Here is a 13,711-nt window from a genome sequence, read left to right on the forward strand (position 1 = left end):
TTTCTTTGTGGATTATCATGGAGGTCAAAAACTACCTCCAAAAAGACTTTTATATGAAGGAATCAACCAGATTGGGAATGGGGTTGGATGGTGATGGAAGTGTCTTAGTTCTTTGGGATTTTTCTTTATTGGTCAGCTTTAGTGCAAGGGTTTGGTGTTTCCCGGACCAATTTGATTTCTCTTCTTAAAAAGTACCAGGACAAACACTTTAACAAATATGTCCTATCAGCTGAAACAAGAAGTAATAATAAGAAAAAAGATTCACTGTTCCCTTTAGTGGCTTGTAAGTGTTGCCGGCACCCAGTGCCAGAGGCGAACAACAGCAGTCTGACTCTGCAACATATTGTTGCAGATGCTCAGCATAACTGCTGCGAGTGCCTCCAGGCAGGGGGGCCAAGGACACTTGGGCCTAGTATGCATAACTGCTGCGAGTGCCTCCAGGCGGGGCGGGGGAGGGGGGGCAAGGACACTTGGGCCTAGTGCGAGGGGGCTTCATTGACACTCGTGGTCTTCCATCCCCTTGAGTTACCTAATGGCCATGCCCAGTGTCCCCAACATAAGGATGGTCATTGCCAACACTATTAACTTTCCAAGGGACTTCAATTTGTAGGGCTCAACAGGGTTCACAGAATGGACATTTTTAATAGATATTTCACTGCTGAGAGCTGATTTTCAGTTGGCTTTACTAATCAGCAGAGAAACTTCAATTTAACCTGAAATGATTGTCTGCTGGTGAGGTTTATTCCTTAGTATTATTGCAGTGTAACCCACAGAGGTTGTGCAAAGATGACCCAGAATAAAAACATTATTAGGGACCACACACTTCTATGAAAGGGATTTATAGACAACTAGTCGGAACTGGGCAGCCTCTATATGTATAGTTAGGACCTTAATCTCTTCTTTGGCTTTTTCTCAACTCCTAAAGTTTCCCCAAACTTGCATTGTTCTTTTTTGTGGTGTGGGTGAGTTAGAATGTGAAATCTATCTCTGAAGAGATTTTTGGGAGGGGTTTGAATCTTGGTTAAAACAAAATGGGTCTTAATATTGTTGTAGGTTGGTGGTTGGGAGGCATGGCAGCAGGTCCTTCTCCTGGCAGTGGTGCAAACACTCTTTTCAGGCCGCAGGGTCCTTATTAAGATGTACCCTGACTGAGAGGCATTGTCACCAGCTAGGCCAGGAACACCTCAGTCTGCTTATGCATAGTGGTAGGAAATCAGATGGGGACATGGCTTTGTATAGATTAGATCAGTTATTTCCTGTATTTCTGTGTCCATCTCATTGATATTGTGTGGGACACTGAAGTCTGCAACAGGCACACGTTAATTTCCCCCCACAGACTTTGCTAGAAACAAAGATCAGCCTCCTGCCTTATTACCTGCACCAATTATACCCCTTCCCCCCCCCCGAAGTCCCCAACCCCGAAAATGGAAACGTCCCAGTTTCGTCTCATCTGTACACTCATGAATACACAGAATGACACAGGTGAGCAGGAAGTTGGTGCACAGGAGTGGAACACATTTGGGCTTCTCCAGGGGCACAAACAGGCCAGAAAGTTGCCCTAATAAGATAACTGAGGATCTCCCTTTCCCAGTCTCATTGCAGAGTAATCCTTAGCTGGAATGGAGCTGGCTACACCAGATCTCTGCTATCCCTTCTTTGTCCCTCTCATGTAGGGGTGTAGTCGAGTCTGCCATGCTCTGGTGATCCCTGTCTGGTGTAACAGTCAACCAGCGTAGCTTAGAGCAAGGACCAATGGAGAACTAGCCCCAGAATTGGGGAGTCATAGAATTGTTTCTTTTGTGGCATCCCCCCGTCAGCTAGCTCATCACTGTAGATGTGGAGAGAGTTGATCCCTGTGTGAGGGAACCACAGTGAAAAATTGTCTGAAATATTCAACTGTTGGGTGAGCTAGAACCAAACATGCATAAGAAGGCAACAGTTGTGTGATCAGTTCTGTATCCCATAAGCACGTAGGAAATGTTGCACTGGATCAGATCATCTACTCCAGTATCCTTTCTCTGACAGTGACCAGCACCAACTCTTTCAGAGTAGGCATTTATGACATCATAAATCTCTGCGGGAGACATTTCCTAACTTCCCAATAGTTAGAGGTTGGTTTATGCTGTAACTGAGACTGCTTATCTTTTGTGCAAAGGACTGGTATTTAGTTCCTTACAGACTGTCCCTGCAGAGTAACTACATAAGTGGGTGTGTATACATAAGCCAAAATCCTTCAGGAGTCTTCATGACATAGGTATCAATTATATATATATACTCACACATATATATACACACACACACACCCCACTTACAAATTACTGCTGCACACAGCAAAGAATCCCTTTAAAGGCAAAAGCATCTGCAGGATGGTTTTACTGGCTGTTGACTGAAAGGAGAGGAAAATACCCAGGACCTAGATCTGAGCCCTCAGATAATGATGCATTAAATCTAGTGGGTTTATGCATTTCAGAGTTTTGATGATTTATGTGATCTCTGCCTGTACCTAATTTCTCTCTGTATATCAGTGGGGAACTTGCTATTTACTCTCATGTCAGTCAAGTATCTGCTAATTGGTGTAAGTAGTGTGGATGACAGTGCTGTCCGGAGAATCCATTAATGGTCTGTTTTGTTAATGGGTGAATCTGTACAGAGGCTTCCGTGATCAAGCTGGCACAGACACTGTTAAATTCTTGGTGTCTGAGGATAATAATTAGTGTGGAGAGAACTGCTCTGAAAATCGTTTATCCATTACTCTTACTTCAGAAGTTATGAGTTAGTTTAATGGACTGAACACAGCTGAAGAAGGAATGTGAGGAAGAAGCTGGGAATACAGCTATGGCACTAAACCGTAAGATAAATTAGTCAGGTTCACACTCATAAAGCTCTCTTGTTCTCTGAAACAGGATTCCTGCTTTAAATCTTTAATAACCTTAAAATGTTAATGTGATTTATTTATTTATTTATTTATTTATTTATTTATTTATTATGCGGCAGCTACGCCAGACGATTTAGCAGTCGTACCACGTCTGCCATTTGCTGCAGAATATTCCTTCTCCCGCCCCCAAAAGTACCACCATTATCCTGCAATATAAAGATGTGAATAGGGAAGGTTTCAGATGGCTAATATACTACCATTCTTCTAAAGTCTCTTGACTTTGTGGGGTCAAGCTCATACTAGGTAACGCTGTAACTTCTGTTTTCGGATGATACCATAATATTACAATGGGCCTGATTTTGAGCCAGACCGTAATTTAGGAGGTATAACTTTGATGCTGCAGTTAACTGCCCCTTTATTTTTTCATCTGCAACTAGCTGCAGGCACAGGTATAGGACTTTACCTTTTGACTGCCCAACTGTGCCTACAAGTCAAGTGATTGCATGGCAAGATCCTGTTTGCTCATGCAGTTAAATGCAGCCACAGAAGTGTGGTTGGAGTTAATTGTGCCTCCCAAATCAGAGGCCAGGTTGAGGCCTGTGTTTAAAATACAGCTTCATGAAGCTGTGGACCACAAAGGCTTTGTCAAATGCCACTTGGAACTGACAAAAAATGCAGGGAAAATCCAGGTGTTCTGTGAGTTAAGCACCAGCTTTGGTTGGAGTGTCTTTTATTTCAATCCTTTTCTGTTCTAAACTAGTTCAGACGTGCTCACGGTACATCTCTCCATTTTGCAGGATTACATGTGCCAAGGGTCAGAACTACTCTGGTGGTGGTGATAGTCCACTCTTAATAAAATCACATCCTTGTCCCCTGCTGTAGGGGGAGATCCAACCGAGAAGTCCTCTGCTGCTAACCCCTTCCTCTTTCCTTGCCTTCCCCATCCCCAAATTCCAGGGAACCCACGTCTGGCCTGTGATATTTTTTTCAAAGCTCCTCAGGTTTCTGTTAAAGGCAGCAATTTCAAAGGATTTGGTTTTATGCAGCACCTTTGCACTCCAGGTATCTCAAGCATTTGACAAACTAATGAGATAAATACAGGACGCAGACAGTAAATGCGTAGGCAGAGCTGTAGCCATAGTTACCTAGGTGCCCTTTCAACACGCGATATGCATGCTTTTTGAACAAGTGCACTTCAAGGGTTAATGATATTCCATAGCCAGTAGTAGATTCTGTGCCAGTTTCATACCTGATAGAATTCTAACTAGCTAGGACTTCAGAAACCGACAGGCAAGGATTCCGAGAGTGCGCAATGACCATTGCAGTGCATGTTGTTGCTCTGCCAAATGACAGCAAGCTAGGAAGCTTGGGGGGGTGGGATAGCTCAGTGGTTTGAGCATTGGCCTGCTAAACCCAGGGTTGTGAGTTCAATCCTTGAGGGGGCCATTTAGGGATCTGGGGCAAAAATTGGGGATTGGTCCTGCTTTGAGCAGGGGGTTGGACTAGATGACCTCCTGAGGTCCCTTCCAGCCCTGATATTCTATGAATCTATGAATTCTATTCTAGGAGCAGGAAGCTAGGAGCGCTTCTACGATGAATACTGATGATCTAGGGTGGGGTATCCAAAGGCACCTCTGGAAGTTAGGTACACAGCTGCCATTGACTGTCTGTGGTATGCCTTAGATGTTCTTGAAAATCCCCCCCATTCGACTGGTGAAAGAGGGCTCTCTTGAAGTACTAGTAAGAATAAGAATTAATACTTAACACTCACATAGCTCTTCCTAGACTATGCAAGAGACTAATTAATCCTGCCTGCATCCCTGGAGAGTAGGGTGTAAGTTTCTCCATTATACAGATCGGGTAGTTGAGGCAGAGAAGTAGAGACTTGTCTGAAGGCACACAATGAGTTGATGGCGGAGCTGGGATTATAGCACAGGAATCTCAAATTTTTTTTAGCCCACTACCTATTTATTGATTCATAGATATTGTTTGGGGGCTTATTCCTTCACCCACTTACTTCCCTGGTCCTTCTCGCATGAACAGAGAGCAACAATACCTGAAGTCCAAAGGTGTAAACAATTTGATGTTTATTGGGGTGAACTTCCAGCAATCATGATTCCAGTTTCCTTCCTTAGTGTCCCCCTTCCCAGCTCTGACACCACAGAGCCTTACACCTGTGTCCCTGTTCCCATTCCTGCCCTTAGCTAAACGTGATTCCAATTTCCCCACCCCCATTCCCTGTTCCCATCTCCCCCCCCCCCACACACACACACACTTCCTGATTGACTGCAGACTATATAGTAAAACTTGAGTTCTGCTTAGCTATACCTTAACCAATCATTTTACTGAAATTTAACTAACCAAACCTAACATATTGTAACATGATTATTTAACCAATTATATCCCACCACCTTAATTAGTTTACACCCAGCAAAATTAATTATACAGCAGACAGAAACAATCACAGAACCAGACAGAGATTATACAGACAAACAATAGGGAAATGGGGACTACGGTGATAGAACGACAAAGAAATGAGGATTTCACATTCTAAGTATTGATAAGTGAGTTCTTGCCAGACAGGATGCTATCAAACTAAGTTTCCTTTTACATCTTCTAGGCACTTCCCTTTCTCTGGAGGCGATAGGCATTATCAGGACAGGATTGTATTCCTAACAGCCCAATAGCACCTTATTTCAATTTGACTAGTTTGGAATGTGAAGATCTGACCATTCGCTTCCCAGCTTAAGGCTGCCTCTGCTGCTTAGCCAAAGATCTTAGTCTAAGAACAGGGCCTCAGACTGTCACAGTAAGAGAAGGCCCTTACACCAGCAGACAGTGATTTTGATTCTTTCTTTTATACCTCTGTAACTAGCTAAGTGATAAGAATACACCTAAATTCTTCGAGTACAGGCCTTTACAGACAGGCCTGAATATCTATATCCTAACAGATATTAAGGTCAGAAGGGACCATTATGATCATCTAGTCTGACCTCCTGCACAATTCAGGCCACAGAATCTCACCTACCCAGCCCTGCGATAAACCTCTCACCTATGTCTGAGCTATTGAAGTCCTAAAATCATCGTTTAAAGACTTCAAGGTGCAGAGAATTCTCCAGCAAGTGGAAGGAAAATTTCTTTTTTGCTCTTTTTAAAGTGTTGATAAAATAGACTTCAAATATCTTAGCAAACACCAGTGCATTGTGAAATTATTAATAGGTTGCTTGTCAGTGCTGAGAGCCATGAGGCAAGGCCTAATTGACCTGACACTTAAATGAAACCCCACAAACTTCTCAAATCAAAGGACAAATCCCTTCCTTTCAGATATTAATGATCATTCCTCCAAGCCACAAGTTATGCTGTGTCAGATCGTATTATGAAAAAAGGTTTGGTCCCAGATATTGTATTAAAAGGCACTCCAGTTCTTTACCAGTGGAACAAAAACAAATTAACCTTTCAATAATATCTCCAAATGGCTTTCTTGAATTTGTCTGTGGTTTCAATAACTTGTGTGGCTGTATGAATTATATTAGTATAAGCACTGGCTGTTTTTTCAGCTCTTACCTCTGCAATTATAGTACATGGTCTAACTTTTTGATTGGCCAAGGAATAGCCTTCTTTTACTTCTAGTGAATCGCTTCAGTTCTCAAAATGGAAACAGCCTTTTTTACCTTCTGCATTCTGCCAGCTCCTCTGTCGGCTTTGATGGATTCTAATATGTGTCTTTTACTTGCTTGGAAGTGTGGTTGTTTTAAAACCAATAATGGAAGGCAACGTCTTTGTCTTATTTAGAGGGTGATTATTTAGACCAGCAGACAGGGAGTCAGGACTTCTGGGTCTATATTTTGGCTCTTAAGTGCCTAAATCCCTTCTGAAAATGAGTTTTAGGCTCCTTAATCAGTTAGGAGCTTTGACGCTGAGCACAGCAACACCTAAATATCTTTAAAAATGTGGGCCTAAGTGACTAAGGTGCCTAAGTGCCTTAAACCCTTTTGAAAACGAGATTTAGGCTACTAAATCAGTGAGGTATTGCAAGGCTGAGCACAGCAGTATCTAAATACTTGTTAAAATCTGAGCCTCAGGCATTTTTGAAAATGTAACCCATATATATTATAAGTTCAATATTGTGAATGCTCTTTGTTGGTCATTGTCTATTGCACACACTGTTGTTTGGACAAATGGATAATAACTATCTGGTCCTGATAATTTACTACATTTGAGTTTCTAGACTCTCTCCTTCAAGGCTTTGATGTCTGTTAAGAAAGATAGTACATTTTCTTGTTTTTAAAAAAAATCCTTAAAATGAGATTTTCCCTATCCTAAAGTAAAGATGGAAGCAAGAAATTCATTTCACTTCTTCACTGCTTGAACATCCTATCCCATCTCCCTTTGGTAGTGCGGAAGGCCTACAGTTGCACATGCTGTCTTCTATTTGTGATGTAGCAGAATGATTACTTACAATCATTTGGTTGATTTTTTTTTTTGGTCAATTTGTTCTTAATATGTGCTTTGTATTTTTCTCCAAGTCACAGTTTACCTGGCACAGGTTTTTATTTTGTTCTTATTTTCTTCAATCTTTTCACTGTTATGGCAAAATTTTCACTTGCAAAAGGGCATTTGTTAGCCTTAGTAAACTCACATACATCCAGGGTGCAATCCAGACCAGTGAGGGGTTGTGTCACCCCTGTCCTGTAACTTTGGATGCCTCACAATGCTTTGGTGCTGTAGCTCCGACCTGAGCCACTCACAAACAGCATGCAGGTTGTACCCTGGGTGTCTCTGTATAGCCACAGTCTTGATCCATTGTAAAGAGAGTGGTCACTTTGGATGGGTTATTAGCAGCAGGAGAGTGAATTTGTGTGTGTGGGGGCGGAGGGTGAGAAAACCTGGATTTGTGCTGGAAATGGCCCAACTTGATTATCATACACATTGTAAGGAGAGTGATCACTTTAGATAAGCTATTACCAGCAGGAGAGTGGGGTGGGAGGAGGTATTGTTTCATGGTCTCTGTGTATATAATGTCTTCTGCAGTTTCCACAGTATGCATCCGATGAAGTGAGCTGTAGCTCACGAAAGCTTATGGTCAAATAAATTGGTTAGTCTCTAAGGTGCCACAAGTACTCTTTTTCTTTAGTCTTGATCCAGCAACTCTGACCCGAGCAGCCTGTCAGCAAACATCAGCCACTCTGTCTTTCACCGGCCTTGGTTACCACTTGCAGGGTGACACATGCCCAGTCCTGGATTTTCCCCAAAAATGTGTGTTCCAGCCCTCTCCTGGACAGTCCAGAAATATTAGGTCTGTTTGTTCTTGCCCCCCTTCCTTGCCAAAGAATAACTACTTGATAGATGATGGCCCATCAGCTTTGATGACACCTGGCTAGAGGCATCAGCTTGTCCTTTGCCTCTGAAAAACTGCTTTTCACACTCCTCAGACTTGTCTGGCAAACACACCTCAGCCATGATTTCAGCTTATGATCATAACTTTACTTATTATGCTGGTACATAAACCTCACCATGATATTACTGACCTGCAAGTCATTAGTTTTCAAATGATACCTCACCAGACATATGTTGTACAGAGATTATTACAACAGTGTGTAGGGTTTGAATACAGGGGTGCATTCGGTCACACATCCCCACGTAACATTTAGCTTTGCCTATTTTTTATTTTTTTTGCTCTTAAGTATATAAACCATCTGTGCCTTTAACATGATGCTCTTAAACAGCCCCCAGACCAACTCAGTAGTTCCTAAGTTTGTCCTTCAGCCTGCTGTTAACCATTTTCCTTGTAATTTTAAAATCTGTCTTTTAATGAGGGCATAGCTTGCTTTTATACCAAACCCAGTTTTTCACTGTCCCCCAGTAGAGCTCTCACAACCTATATAAAGAGCTGTGTATTGCACAGACCTAAATCCGTTCGTTACATCACCCCTTAGAGATGCCAAGACAAGATACTCTAAAATGCAGTCATTTATACTGTGGATAAATTCAGTCCGCATTAAAGAAACCGGGCCAGAAAAGCAAAATTTCCTCACCTCTGCTCCCACAAAACCCCAATCTCTCCCCAAATGCCTGTCCAAATAGATGAGCTTTGCCATGTGCCCCAAAAGTCAACAAATTCAAGCTATTTCAGCATGTGGGTGGTGGAGTCAATTCCAAAATTGATGGACCCTCTTCAAGAACCTTCTCTGGGTAGTTGCAGTTCACCGTGTTACTTGTTATATGGGCAGATCTGGCAGCTTCTTTTGGCCGTGCCCACTCTGGAATGCTCTGTGGCAGTAGTTGTCAATCTGTGGACCTCTAGTGACTAGTGGGGCCCTTCCAAGTGGTTTACAGATCTGCTTCCATCAGAGAGTTTAAAAAACATATGATTCAAATGGGCAATGCTGCTATGCTAGGAGGTTTCAATGGTTCTAACATGGCATCCAGCAGCCACCATTTTGGCCAGCACACCAGGGATTAAACTGGGGACCTTCAGAACTAAAAGCATGAGCTGCTGTAGCTCGAGCTAAAGAGCGTAAGCTTCTTGGCTGGGGCTGTAACACACTTGAATCCTCCGCAGATCAGATGTAGATGGGGATTTGTATCAGATGTCATTGTACTTTAAGCAGGGCTCTCTTGTGTTCCTGCCAGAGAATTCAAAGCTTTTTTGGGGTTTCTGCATAGGGAATGAATTTTGGTCAAGATTTTTAAAAGCAATTCAAGGATTTTGTTTGCCTCCATTTTAGGATGCCAACTTTGGAAACCCTTTACAAAGGGCTTGATTTCCACAGGTCAGATGCTTGGCATGTTCTGAAAACCTTTAAGGTTTCTCAAGCTGGGCACCCAAAATCACAAATCTCTTCTGAAAATCTTGTCTGAACTGTGTTTAAACCTGTCCTTTGCTAAACTCAACCACCATGTAAATTCAGCCAGGATCAAATTTGCCAGCGACACTAAAAGTGGAGAGGTAAGCTTTGGGAAACCAAAATCAAACAGCAGTAATCTTGAAAGATTAGAACAGTAGTAGGAAACTAGGGGAGATTCAGTAAAATTTCCTTGTGGGGGAAATTAATGCAGTTGTATTAATTAATGCATCTGTGCTGTTTAAGTGAGTTTATTTTCATGTTGTGACCCTCATACTTTCCAAGGGTGTAACCAAAACTTTGCTGCAGTGAAGGTGTAGGATTGGGTTAAGCAGCTGGGAGAGATGAGCAGTGACAGAATCTATTTTGAGAAATGTTACATGCTAGGAACAGAACCAACAAGAGCCTCTATTTCATTCTTTTATGTGTAATGCTACCCAAGCACTTTTGGTGACTTATTCGATCTGTGCCAATGAACTGGTAATACCCCTTTCATTTTTTTAAAATGATTCATTTACATCTTAAATTATCTAAACCTCCTCTTCATAGATTGTGAGGTCTTTTCTATCTCTTACTTCTTTGTTAGGTTATCTAGTCCATCATCATCCCAGGACACCTGTCCCATCTAGCCAGGAACCCTATTTAACAATAAGTGCAGGGTGGTCACAACCCCCGACATCTGTTTGTGATGCTCCTGGGGGTCACCACCCCCTGGTTGAGAATCCTTGATCTAGTTTCTTCCCTGGTGACCTCTGCAGTTTATTCCCTGCAATACATTTTCGAGTGATTTGTCCATTCTGGTTTTAAATGCCGTAAGCTGTAGGTCATCTAAGGGAATCATTCCAGCTTGCCCATTTTTGGGTTTTAGCCTTATTTACTTCTGCCAGTGTGGGGTATTCCTATTTCAAAATGAAACATTGGTGTTTTGACCATGTTGACCTTGCCATGGGAAACTGAACTCTTCTTAACAAACACCTTCGTCTTAGCACTTCATTGCAACCAAAGCTGCCTACAGCGGTTGTCGTGCAGCCTTACAGGGCATCTCAGCCTCTGCTGATTTTCCCCAGACTCTTTAGTGTAAATAACCCTTCTCTGTCCTTATAAAGCCTGTTACTTTCAAGCAAACTGAATAAGGTGGAACCCATCTCCCCTGGTATAGGTTTTCCGTTTCAAAAATGTTCCTGCCATGCTGCCACCCCCATCCAGATTGATACTACAACTGAGATTTTCAAAGATACTGGAGGGGTTTTGAATCCCATTTCCCATTGCAATTAAAATCTCATCTTTTCAAGATTGCTGCCCTATAAATACTTAAGGAAGATGTATAGAACCTTTCCACTCTTGACATCTCATCGACACCTTAAGTTGCCTCAAGTTTAATCTCTTTCCATTCCAGCCCATCTGGAAGATCTCTTCTGAGCAGCCTGTGTACTTTCATATCTTAATCCACAGTAATTGTACACTTGTTCTTTTTACATTCAAATCTCCACGACAGCATGAACGCTTAAAATAAAAGTGTGATGGGAAGTGTGAAAAAGGAGTGGTGGGAATGAGTTTTCCTTCTGTCAAAAGAAAGATGTCATCCTCTGCTTTTTTGTGGGTGCGCGCCTTAAATAGAATGACTGAATTGGGTGATTTTCAGTTTTCTGCAGTTGGCAATCCTTTTAAGTTGTAACAGATGAAGCTCTGCTGTTCCGTCTGAGGCGCTCCTTCCCACATCTTTTTCAATGACTTCTTGAAACTCCCTTGAGCATTCAGCACAGAATTTGGCACGGAATTCACATCTGTTCCATGGGTAGATGGCCAAAGTTAACAGAATGCCCATTGAACAGTGATGCCAAAAGCCATACGTTGGTGTTTTTAGGTTTGTGACCAGAATAAGTTAAATAAAACACACTGGGTCAAATTCAGAAGTGAAATGTAAGATACACACCAGTAAGCCATGATGGGGGAGGGGTTCTGTTTAGACATAGGAAGGGAGGAGTGTAGACGTGAAAGCAACTACCAAGAGTGTGTAAGATGTGGTAGGATAAAACTGGGAGGCTTACACTCCTTTACCAATGATTTTGGATTTTTTGTGGCTTAGCTATCTCCTCTATGTTGCCTAAAAACTCCAAACACATTAGTCATAGCATTTGGAAAATACAGGCAATGATCCAAATGATCTAATGGTCCCTTGTGCCCTTAGAATCTATGAATCTTTGCTCACAGCTGTCTTGATGCCCTCTGTTGGATATTAGTCTGCAGTATATGTCATGATGACGTGCTAGGACAGTAGGGCAATTGAGCAACTGTTGACATGCCTGACAGTTTTCTTAATCCCCTGTTATCAGCTAAACTGCTCTTTGGTATTCCGAGCTGCCATCTGTTGACCACTGTAAAATACCAGGTTGCATTTTTAATGTGAAGTGGACTTTTCTGTGTCTAAAGGGACACTCATGGTTTATTGGCTTTCAGTTGGATTTACTTGAAAAGAATGACTTGTTCTAAATCCTAACTATCAAAGCTATGTGTCAGCACGTAAGTGGGGGCTTGTAGCAGGGAGCTTTAAAGATTCCCTCCCCAGGCAGAGAGAGTGGTACAAGCCACCTGAGGGATGCTGTCTGGAAGACATTTGCTTGTTGGGGGAGAAAAGTTAAAATCAAGTTGCATTTTTGGTTTTGGGGTGTCTTATTTTCAATCTGAAGGGTCACTTAATAAAAACTGTGTTGAAGAATCAAACTCAAGTCCTTCAAAATAACCCCAGAACCTTCCAAAGCACTTCTTAGGGTAAGTTATTGGGGGGACCCTTATCTTCTAGAGTGACTGAGTGGAGTAATGCTGTCAAAGTGTAAGCTAGTATTTAAATAATTTTCGGGGAGGGGGCTCTTTGATTGTGAGTGTGATTTCTTGCCTTTTTACTTCTGAAATGTCTTTAAGCGTTTCCCCACCACTGATTATTATCTTATGTGCTTATCTTAACTAGAGCTAGGTGCATTAGCAACCTAGTGCTAGGTGCCAGTACAAAAACATACTGGGAGACCGTCCCTGCCCTGAAGAGCTTACAACCTCGATAGACAGGACAGACAAATGGTGGGAGTGGAAATAAGGGCACAGAGAGGTGATGTGACTTATCCAGTGTCACCCATCAGATGGGTTACAGGCCTGGGAACAGAACCGAGCAGTCTGGAGTCCCAGTCTGTTTGGCCCGGGGGACAGGGCACTAGCTGGTTCAGCCTGACTGTCAAGGTTCCTCCCCCACTCTGAACTCTAGGGTACAGATGTGGGGACCTGCATGAAAAACCTCCTAAGCTTATCTTTACCAGCTTAGGTCAAAACTTCCCCAAGGTACAAAATATTCCACCCGTTGTCCTTGGACTAGCCGCTACCACCACCAAACTAATACTGGTTACTGGGGAAGAGCTGTTTGGACGCGTCTTTCCCCCCAAAATACTTCCCAAAACCCTGCACCCCACTTCCTGGACAAGGTTTGGTAAAAAGCCTCACCAATTTGCCTAGGTGACTACAGACCCAGACCCTTGGATCTTAAGAACAATGAACAATCCTCCCAACACTTGCACCCCCCCCTTTCCTGGGAAATGTTGGATAAAAAGCCTCACCAATTTGCATAGGTGACCACAGACCCAAACCCTTGGATCTGAGAACAATGAAAAAGCATTCAGTTTTTTACAAGAAGACTTTTAATAAAAAATAGAAGTAAATAGAAATAAAGAAATCCCCCCTGTAAAATCAGGATGGTAGATATCTTACAGGGTAATTAGATTCAAAAACATAGAGAACCCCTCTAGGCAAAACCTTAAGTTACAAAAAAGATACACAGACAGAAATAGTTATTCTATTCAGCACAATTCTTTTCTCAGCCATTTAAAGAAATCATAATCTAACACATACCTAGCTAGATTACTTACTAAAAGTTCTAAGGCTCCATTCCTGGTCTATCCCTGGCAGAAAACCAGCATACAGACAGACACAGACCCTTTGTTTCTCTCCC

At 42.3% G+C, this 13,711-nt stretch overlaps 1 protein-coding gene across 4 annotated transcripts in view; it reads left to right on the plus strand.

Moving 5' to 3' along the window:
• Nucleotides 1–13,711, plus strand: part of PDIA5 (protein disulfide isomerase family A member 5) — a 129,952-nt gene that overhangs the window by 99,828 nt on the left and 16,413 nt on the right. The window lies entirely within an intron of this gene.

This window comes from Lepidochelys kempii, chromosome 11 (assembly GCF_965140285.1).
Source record: "Lepidochelys kempii isolate rLepKem1 chromosome 11, rLepKem1.hap1, whole genome shotgun sequence".
In the NCBI taxonomy this organism is placed as follows: domain Eukaryota; kingdom Metazoa; phylum Chordata; order Testudines; family Cheloniidae; genus Lepidochelys; species Lepidochelys kempii.